Genomic DNA, 11,239 nt, shown 5'->3' with positions numbered 1-11,239 from the left:
GATAATCAACTAACTGATACCGGTATTCTGATGATCTTCAGAAAAACCGGTTTTCAAGAGGTTAGTTATTGATTATGAGTATCCTTTGATTATCTGTGAATAAAGTAACCAATACTGGTTTTGGTGTAAACCAGGTATTATGATTAAAGACAAGTACAGAAGACAGATAAACCCGGTAATGAATCCCGGTTTTAGAACATGTAACAAACTGATGAATTCCGGTTTTATAACTTCTATGCGGAAAATCTGAAAAACCGGTATAGAATTCCGGTTTTCAGAACAGTGAATGAAAAACACAATTTAGCACAAACAATGAACAAAATCAAGCCATGGATCTTTCACACGATGTGATTTTGCTCTGATACCAAATGTAAAATATGCTAAAATGTGTAATGAACTTTTAAGTGAAATGGGAATGTAGGTTTTTATAGAGAATATAGGTATTAGAACAAACAATAATTATTTGGTCAAAAGGTTATATTTTCATTTCATGAGAGAGTTTATATATGCTTATAATTTGCATATAAACCCCTTAATTAATTACAAGCAAGTACATGATTAATTACAAGACAAACCCTTAATCTAAACATATTAAACACCAAGGACATATTAAATACAAGTTTACAAAACACGCACTACAAAATATAAAGTTAACATATTTTTATTGAATTAATATATTAACATAAAAAGGTGGAGGAATCGAGAGGGAAAAGATGGATGGCGGGAGAGTGAAGAGTGCAAATAACATGACCGACGTTTTTGGCTTTGTTGATCAAAACAACGACGTTTCTGACTTTATCATGTACAACTTTTTGTGTTTTGTTCAATTTTACAATTGTTGTTTAATGTTTTTACTTAGGCGTCGTTCATGTCTCCCTTGATGAGAAGAAGGTGAAAACAAAAATATTGAGTGGACTTGTTTTTTGGGGGCCTTAGTGTATTGGGGGCTCTAGGTCATCGCCTAAGTCCACATAACTATTAAGTCACCGCTGTCCTGATCTCATGTATCATTTGGTACCCACTAATCCTCCAATTAGACTAGTATTCAGGTAATTCTCAACCACTTAATAATCCCCTGATTATCTCAAGTTTACCTTTGACAAGACTCAAAACCAAGACCTCCCATGGAAAGTGATGGCTGATGGCCACTAGGCTATTACCCAATGGTATTTTAATTATATAGGAAAAATTACTACAATAGTCAAATTTGAGAGTGTATGTTCAAATATGGACACTTGAAAAAAAAAACATTATCACAATGACCATTGTAGTAAATGTTTTTAGTGTTAGACCTGAATGAATGACCCCAGAGTCACTGACATACATCAAAGATTGAAATAAGGCCCCATAACTCTCACATAATTCCTTTTTTTTATAACAGCAAAGTAATGTAGTTGTTACTAGCTACTTGACTCCAAAATAGTCATTAAACGTCAATACCCGGATTTTAACTCGGGACCTCCAGATAAGGCAAGGCTTCCACCTAATTCCTATTCCTACGTTTTAACTTTTACAATAAGTACGAAGACCATAGGTTATATATATATAAACTTTGATATACTATGTTAACGAAAAGTATGTGTGTGTATAAGAGCATCTCTAACGCGCCCTTATGAAGACTCAAAAATGGCCATCAATCCATATATTGCGAGATAAATACGAGATATATTATTATATTAAGCATCTGATAGCATTTTTAATTTACGTTGTGGCAATTGGCATGGTGAATATGGAAAAAGAAAGTGACATACCAGAGGTAACAGTAGACGTAACCTAGCAAAATCAAGTAGGATGCGTAGGAGTGGCATAAACCTTTATTAAATTATTTTCAGATGTATGCTTCCCACATTCACTAGATAGCTTCTGCAGCTCATCCCTCAGTAAGTGATTCTCATTATTTAATGCCTCCACTCTAGCTTGTAGCTCTGGAGAAAACATGTACATTAGTTAAATCTGTTCCATTTTGCATCACTGATATGAACCCATCCCATAATAGGTTCGCATCATGCTATAAGCTAGGTATAGAATTCACTGCCAAAAAATAGCTCAAAGACGAAGGGGACACGTAGGCTTATAAACCACCAACCAATTCCATACTTGGCCGATGTGGGATCGAAACAATACGCCCTTTGAAGAGCCAACGTCCTCATTGGTCACGGATATGTTGGTCATGGTTGGCAACCTTCCTTTCGGGTCCAAGCCACCACTCCGAGTGTTGGAACTTTGAAGGTAGGGCTGGCTGTGAAAGTCTGAAACCAATTGATACGAGCCCATCACATAATAGGCTCGCATCATACTCTAAGCTAGGTGTAGAACTCACTTCCAAAAGCTAGCTCAAAGGAGGAGGGGACACCTAGGCTTATAAACCACCAACCAATCCCATACTTGGCCGATGTGGGATCGTAGCAATCACCTCCATCTCCATCAATATTAAACGTAAATAAACACATTACATAGAGTAAATGATCCCTATACATTGTATGGATTGCTTTGACAGATCATTGACCTGATAAAAATAAATACATTACCTGCTTGTGCAGCCTTGATCTTCTAGCCGACTATCTATTAGATTACTTCCTCTTCTGTCCCTTGAGCTCCCGTTCATCCTATTGACCGTAAAGTCTAATCAGTAAACTTCGCAAATAAATAACTTTTTGGTTGATTAACCATCTGCGCTCGATAACTGATCACTGGAAAATCTAAAAATGGAACGGCTAAGCTGTAAGTGATATCTGTTATACCTGAAGGGCTCGGCCCACTGATTGTGGGACACCAGAATGATTTGGTTACATTTTCATAGATACAGTTTCAGCAGATATGTTCCACATGTCCATTTCCATATTCAGATTGGTGGTAGCAGACATATAAACCACAGGATTCCCAGGGACATCTGGCTTGGAATCGTTATTCTGTCTGTGCACTTGCTGCATAAAAATAAATAAATAAATAAAAACTTAAAAGTTTTAATATAAATTCCTCAATCATGCTTATAAAACAAAGGTAGAAGTGTCACCATCTGCAAGCATCTAATGGAAGCTTCCTTTCTAGCCTCCAGAATATCGCTTGCATCTGATGAACCATCATTTCCACTTTCAGCACTGTTTATATTCAAAATTTACGATCAATTATATATATATATATATTATAATATACCATAATCACTGAGAAACAGTTCATTTTACAAATAATTAAATCAATTTAACAAATACCTTTGGGTGGCACTATCATTCCCTGAACTTGATGCTGCCTTTCCACTGTGAATTTGGCGTTTACCGAGTCGCCCTTACACTTTTGTTGATCTTGTGTTTCCCATTAGGAGCCTTACCTTCCGTTTTGGATACAACTGCAAAAAGTATATATATTAAAAAGTCTACTTGGCATAACTTTTAAAATTAAACAGTACATGAGGTTCAATGAAATAGGATTACACACTTAAGACCATATCTCCCTTTTAGCTATTTTACTTTGGGCTACTTTATTGAATGTATATGTATATATCACCCATTTGAAGGTTTGACCCATTAGAAAGTAACTACTAAAATTGCCATATGTACAGCAAGTTAACTCAAGAATGGATTTACACATTAGTCTTTGTGTTGCCGCGATTCATCTCCCTCCTCTGTTCTTGTGAAGCGATCACTGAAGAGAAAAAAAATGAAAATAGGAAAGGGGAATATCAAATACGAGGGTAGTTATTAACTAAAATATGAAATATAACATGGCACTATGTAAATGGTTTTTACGAGTCAGGCCAGACTAGGCAGAGTCATACCATGACGAACTAAAAAAATACTTGATATAATTTGACACGACTATAACTGTTCATCTATCCACTTGTAGTTTTACACATTGAAAAGCGTAAATAAAGTGTTTGATGTCAACATGTCAAATGTACTAACATATGATTCAATGGACCCATTGCCCAACCCAACCCAACCATAAATTTGTTAAGAACCATAAATTTTTACTCCTAGTTATGTAATCAATCACATAAGCGTTCAGATAATCCACTAACCCAAACAGATAATTCAAAGGATAAGGATGAAAAGTTGGTTTTAACATAAAGAGCAACCATCACCAGGAGACTAAATACATGGACTTCAAAAAGATTAAAAAAAGATGCGACCATACCTCCAAAAAATCCAAAGTCTCCAGGAGATGCGCGAAAATCAAAACAAAAGACCTTTTCCGGTCAACGTATCCGGTTGCAAAAACGGAAAAATATTATAACTCATTCTATATCAATTAACAAGTTAACACCAAATAAAAATCTTTCTAACCATTAATTCCTTTATAAACATCAGCTTCGAAGAGAAAATATCATTCTCAAGGTGAGTATCATTCTCAAGGTCATTTTTCACTCGCTGAGCATATTCTTTATCAAGAAGACGATGATCGCAGACTTTCCATAACAGTTAAAAAATTTATAAAGTGTGCAAGACAACATAATATTGAATAATACTAAAATTACGGATATTCCATCGAGATTTCAAAGTTTTGGTTTTTGACCAAAATGTAATTATAATATAGACAATGTGAAAATGCTGAGCTAAGACAAACGATCCCCATGGCAGGCAAAGGTTGAGCTGCACGACCACGGTTTATATGGCTTCTTACGATTTCTTCGTCAGGTTTTAGTTGCATTTAAAATAATTAAGAATCAAGATATTATATATATATGAATTTTATAATCATATACAATTATTTATTGTAGAAATATTTATATGTATATTTATATATTAAGCACACAACTATAATTTTCAATATCTGGCGAGTGACTAGTTGTAACCACACAACCACCTCTGTTTTTTGAAGAAAATTGTTAGCCAAAACATGTTCATTCATTCTACCGATATAGTAGGGCTTAATCTTATTAGCTATATCCATTCAAGCATGTTCACATTTCTTTGTGTGGGGTACTTGCGTCTTTGTAATGTCCATTTCAATATCGCTCAATTTTCCTTTGATTATCTATGCTTGTCGAAAATGCAACTTCTGCAGTAGTAGAATAAAGTCCATACTTTGTTGAGATCATTTTGTAGGGGCGTACCGGATACTATTATCCTATGACCCATGTCGACTCTCTACCACGATTTATAAGTTTGATTCGGATTTCACAATTAATGGCCCTGGTCAAATATAAATATATCAAACCCAATCTTGCAAGTCACTAATGCTTCAGCGGATGTCCCGCAAGTCGTAACCAGGATACTTCCGTCTTATTTTATATTCATTATCACTTTCATGGGGTTTGGTCCAAGCCTGGAAAGTAGATAAATTAAGTTACAAGGCAACATGATGATAACATCAAAACCAAACAAACTCACTTTTGTATCGACAGATTAAACCATCTTAATTTGTCAGTCTAAGACTGAATTAGTATTAGAGGGAGCGCTAGCATCACCCTTTTAACCATCTTTGACTCAAAAAGGCCAGAAAGAAAACAAAAAATATGTCGATACAAAAGTGAGTTTATTTAATCGGAGGGAGCACTAGCACCATTTTCTTGTTTTCTGGCCTTTTCGAGTCAAAGAGGGTTAAAAGGGTGCTGCTAGTGCTCCCTCTGATACTTATTCAATCTTGGATTGATGTTTTAATCTATCGATACAAAAGTGAGTTTGTTTGTTTTTATATATTATCATCATTTGTTGCCTTGTAACCTATTTTCCTACCTTTAAGGTTTGGACCAATCCCCATGAAAGTGATAATGAATATAGAAGAAAATGGGGGTCTCCTTGTTACGATTTACGGGACTTCTGCATAAACGTTAGTGGCTTACAAGATTGGGTTTGATTACACTATATTTGACGATGGTCATTAATTGTGAAATCAGAATCAGACTTATAAATCATGGTAGAGAGTCCATACGAATCATAGAATAAGAGTATTGGGTACACCTGTACAAAATGATCTCAATGAAGTATGAAATTTATTCCACTTCTGCAGAAGTTACCTTTTCGACACAGAAAGAATAATCAAAGGAATATTGAGGGATATTGAAAACGGACATTACAAAGATGCGAGTCCCCTTACAACTAGAAATGTGAACAAGCTTGAATGGATATAGCTAACAAAATTAAGCCTTACCATATCTGTAGGATGAAAGAACAGGTTTTGGCTAACGATTTACCTCAAAAAACGGAGGTGGTTGTGTGGTTACCGCTAACCATTCGCCAGATACTGAAAATCGTAGTTGTGTACTTAGTATATAAATAATATATAAATATAAATATTTCTACAATAAATAAAATATTTAATTAAGAATCAAGATATTAGATACATACATACATACATATATATATACATACAATTATAATCATATAGATCTTAAATGCAGCTAAAATTTTACGAAGAAATCGTAAGAAGCCATATAAACCATGGTCGTACTGCTCAACCTTTGCCTGACATGGTGGTATTCAGTTTTGTTTGATAGTTATCTTTTTATGTATAGCTGACTAGATGTTTATAACAGGAGATTCAAGTTTTTAACGAACCGGCAATTTTATTGTTGTCAGCGGTCGGTGGGACTAGGTTCACCCTCATTAAAGCAGACCGGGTGGTCATAGTGTTATCCGACTGGAATCCAGCTTCCGACTAGATAGCTGACAAAGCTTATAGGATTGGACAAAAGAAAGATGTTGTGATTTACCGGTTGATCACGTGTGGGACAGTTGAAGAATACATGTATAAACAATAGGTCTGTCAAAAGTCAATTTTGCTTTATATATATTTTTGATTTGATATACATTTATTTATAATATAAATGTAAAGATATATGTAGATATGATAAATATTTATAATATATTGATTTACAAAGTATAACTTTTGAGCTAAATAAATGGCTCGAATATTCGCAAAGACACTTTAATCAAAAGGGTGATACTAGGGAAGAAGAAAGAATCTTATTTTAGGGAAGAGGTGAATTCTCAATGCCGAATATATTTTGTTGTTCACTTAAACTATTTGTAACGAATACACTTGTGTTTTATTGTTCCGGAAGTCACCAAGGATGCTTTTAAATTACCCAAGCTGGTTTTCACCACTCAAAAACATATCGATTGTTTAGAAAGCCCCATGATGAGAAACGAGAATCACATGTTAGTATTTATTCAATTTTCATAAATAAATAAATATATATATATATTTATATATATTGTATCCTATATACTATTTACCATCTTTTTTTAAAATATTACTCCGTATCTTTTTTCATAGCAATTCGAGGAGGGTGATGTGACACATACGATTGTTGTGTGTGTGGGTGGGTGGGGGGGGGGGGGGGGGGGGGGGGGGCGGTTGTATGAGATAAGCATTCATAAGATAGTCAACTAAAAGAAGCAAGAACCGCTATTTTAGCCAATCGATCAAATACTTGGATGACCCAGCTGGTAACATGTATACTTTTCATTTGGCTCTTTAGATCCTGAAACTCCACCTAATGGATACTTTTAAGTTGTTTTGCAATTTCATGTTGAGATAGATAACAACAAAAGATTTAATTACTATTAAATGAAACCTTACCTTCCTTTTAATGGGAGTCGGTGACATAGCGACTGGTTTTAATAACGATTCTATTCTAGCAGCAAATGAACAGAGAAATGTGGAGTAACATATCAAATAATCAATTCACTGATTTTGTTTGTTTCTAACCGATTTGCCACCCACCGTTTTCTCAAAATCCTTACCATTTTCTCTCTTTCGGTTGGACTTCATAGTTTATACCTCACCAAAATCTCAAAGTTCTCCACAACATCATCGCCTCTCAAAAGTCATTTTCTTCCAAATCTCATATCTTATTTACATGTAAAAATGTCTTGCTTACAAAAGAGGATGTAAATGGAAAGAAAAAAAGTCATAAAAACCACCCACCAATTTTACAAATTTGTAGGTTTCTTTGTTTCATCCCATAAAAAGCATCTCACCAAAAAGCCATCTTATCACTATTTATTTTTGAATGGCGATAAGCCATGTTATCACTTATTTATGGTTTTAGTTTATTCTAAGTTTCTTACTCTTGTTTTCTATGTCCATTATCTACCCTGTCATGCATCATCATGCCGGAGCTTTGCTAGTTAGATTGTACTTTAGCTACAGTGACATCCTCTCAGAAATCAGTTAAAACCGATGAAAACCCGTGGGTTTTTTAAAAGGAAAAAGTTGTACGTGGTTGATGATTTTTTTTTTTATTAGGAACTTCTTTTAGTCTATTTTTTATTATTTTTATTTTGATGTTAGTGGATGAATGATGAGTTTGAGGGCATTTGTAAATCGCACTTTTCGTCTGCGACTAGGGACCGGAAAGTTGGCAGATGACGGCCGGCAACAGGTATTCGTCCGCGACAAACGAAGGATTTTCGACGGCATTTACATCATCGGAAATAATGCGTAAGATAGAGCGAGACTCCCGTCTTCGATTCCCGCCAAAGCTCGATGAAAATGGAAATTGCAACGGGATGACTCCGGAGGTCGATGTCGACATATGCTGATCTCGGTAACTGTATTTTTTCTTTTTACTCTAAATTAAATCTTTTATTTTTACCCGTTCTATCGTTTTCATGTGGGGAAAAAAGCCTTTATTTTGTTATAGCATTTACCTGGGTATTTATTTGTGTTTGTTACCAGTTGTTGTTATCAGTGGCTTATGTTACCGGTGGTGGTTGTTAAGGTGGTGGCAGGTGGCTAATGAAGAGTTGATGGTTTATGAAAAATGATGAAGAAGAAAAAGGGAAAAGAATCTGCAAAGGACCAAAGAAAGAAAGAAAAAGACAAAAACTGTGTGTAAAACTAAAAAGTAAAAAGTGTTGTGGTGGAACTGAAAAACATAAAAATTTATTTTTTCTAAATGGACTTCAAATGTAATATACATATATATATATATATATATAATTTGACCGTTGCATCCTTTGACCAAGACTTCCTTAGCACCACCATTACATAGTAATTTACGGCAGCCACAACCGATGCTTATGATTTTGGACCGCCGCCCAAATTTAAACATCATCGGGGTTTTCTTTAACAATAGTTTGTTTGTTATTGGTAGTTGTTATATTTGAGAAAAATGAGATTGGTTAGAGAAAGAGAACCCATGGAATTTGTTGCATATTAGCTAGAAAGAAAGTATGTTGCAGATAAAGTGAATTTTGGGGGAGAGAAGGAAAAAAACACAAATATTGATGATTAATCAACATAATAAAATTTTAATATATCTTAATATATTGACATATTGACCAAAAAATGAAAAGAACCAGGAGAGAAAAGATTTAATAGGTTGAATGTAATGTAAGGTATTGTTTTTACAGATGTTTAAAAGTAGGTAAAATGATGTGAAGGGAGATACAAATTATATATACTATACTATTTCAATAGGATGTGAATAGTAACTCAGTTGCGTGGTGAGTTACTATTCGTCCATGTTAGAACCCGTATCATTATTCGGATTTTTACAAATCGCATCTCATTCGGGTTTTTAATACGAGTTACTTATTGGTTTTTTCCATACGTTTTTTATTTTCGGGTTGGATGTGAATAGTAACTCACCATAACTCGCCCGCATGGCGAGTTACTATTCGTTCATGTTACAACCCGCACCATTATTCGGATTATGCCAAATCGCATCCCGTTTGGGTTTTTTAATACAAGTTATTTCTTGGTTTCTTCCGTAAATTTTTCTTTTCGGGTTTTCAAATAATTATATTGAAAATATTTATTGTTTTTTGTAATAATATTTAGATTTTACAACATTGAATCCTTTTTAGGTTTATAATTATGGGTTACTGCTTAGTTTTTTACTTTTTTTTTTCTCTTTTGGGTTTTCAGATACTATATGAAAACTTTTTTTTTGTGGTATTGTTTTTGAATAAAGATCTATTTCATATGTCAAAGTTTTTAACAAGCACATATAGCGACACATCATCAATAAAAAAACATAATCGTTTTCATATTTCCAAACAATATATTAAAAATTGTATTAACTTTTTTGTGGTATTGTCTTTCAATAAGTATATATTTTATAAACATAAATCATCAAAAACAAAAAGTTATCAAACTAATTGAAACCGCGCAATGCGTAGACGGAAACTATTGTGGTTCCCCCTCATATGAAATGTATATTTGATATGATATTTTTTAACAAACATATCCATGACAAAAGTTGTGGCACATATTCCCCGGATTCGAACCAAAACTGAATTTTGACACAAATTGAACATTCTAGGAGCCAAATCAAGTTACCAAACTATAACACAACATATTTCTAACATAACTAAGCAGAAAAATCAATTCCTTTTCATAACCCACTTCCAAAATCACCAAATCCTCTTTTGAAACCAATAACTCAATTAAAACCAAATCAATCTAACATAGGAACTCTAGATTTAGTTTAGAAACACATATAAAAACATAAATCAAACCTTTAGATGGTAAATTCACTTACCACAACTTCGTTGAATGCTAAATCTGAATTTTGAGTTAAAGGAGAAAGTTTCTTACACTTGAAGATCCAAATTTTTGATATGGTATTAAAAAATGATGATAATGATGTTGATTTTTACGTAAATATAGCTTGAAACCACCATTAATGATGTAAGAATCTAGAGAGAGAGAGAGAGGGGGAGGGGGGGAGATGAGAGGGTGTGTATTTACTCTTGAATTTAGTGAGAGAGATAGAGATAGATAAGAGATAAGAGTGAAAGAATGGATGGATGAGATGAGAGAAAGATTGGGAGGGGATAGGGTTGGGTAAATAGATATGGATCATGGGTATAAGTCAACTTATGGACAACCCAATGATAAATCCAGGGGCGGATCTACATTGATCTAAGGGGTAGCCCGGGTTACGGGTCCGCTAAATTCATATAGTTTAAATTTTTTTAAAAATGATGTATTTTTTATTGGTGCTAAATTCATGTAGTTAAAATTTTTCAAAATATGGGATACCGGTCTTGTAACCAACTTTAAACTTTTGAAACATTTTTTTATCAATAAAACTTATAAAGATGTATCTGTAAATCTAAATAATAAAGAAAAACTACTAAAAATGCCAAAAATTCTTAACATACATTAAAAATAGCCAAAAATTTGTTAAAAATGCTAAAAATCGTAACAATTTAGTTGTTATCGTTACTTTATGCCTATACAAGTTTAGTGGAAAAAAATTGTGCAATATCGTCTAACATAGTACAATTAAACATAGTGAATCGGCCTCGTCTAGGATATTGAACACAAAATTAACCACAATTGA

At 33.8% G+C, this 11,239-nt stretch overlaps 3 long non-coding RNA genes across 4 annotated transcripts; 2 read left to right on the top strand and 1 right to left on the bottom strand.

The window, feature by feature from the left end:
• Nucleotides 1-1,645: 1,645 nt before the first annotated feature.
• LOC122593602 lies at nt 1,646-10,667 on the bottom strand. Of its 2 annotated transcripts, XR_006322847.1 has the most exons (8): nt 4,281-6,187; nt 4,132-4,183; nt 3,582-3,639; nt 3,210-3,343; nt 3,014-3,098; nt 2,742-2,924; nt 2,529-2,606; nt 1,646-1,925 (listed from the first exon to the last, which is right to left on the bottom strand). It is a non-coding gene; the product is annotated as an uncharacterized LOC122593602 (long non-coding RNA). The 2 variants fall into 2 exon arrangements; XR_006322848.1 differs by lacking the exons at nt 4,132-4,183; nt 4,281-6,187 and adding an exon at nt 10,433-10,667.
• Nucleotides 4,313-7,074, top strand: LOC122593604. The gene is made up of 3 exons (XR_006322850.1): nt 4,313-4,331; nt 6,473-6,697; nt 7,001-7,074. It is a non-coding gene; the product is annotated as an uncharacterized LOC122593604 (long non-coding RNA).
• LOC122593603 lies at nt 7,838-8,772 on the top strand. Its single transcript, XR_006322849.1, has 3 exons — nt 7,838-8,159; nt 8,236-8,491; nt 8,623-8,772. It is a non-coding gene; the product is annotated as an uncharacterized LOC122593603 (long non-coding RNA).
• Nucleotides 10,668-11,239: the final 572 nt, after the last annotated feature.

The sequence above is a fragment of the Erigeron canadensis genome, chromosome 3 (assembly GCF_010389155.1).
Source record: "Erigeron canadensis isolate Cc75 chromosome 3, C_canadensis_v1, whole genome shotgun sequence".
Taxonomy (NCBI): Eukaryota; Viridiplantae; Streptophyta; class Magnoliopsida; order Asterales; family Asteraceae; genus Erigeron; species Erigeron canadensis.
This window is presented reverse-complemented; position numbering and strand designations above follow the sequence as displayed.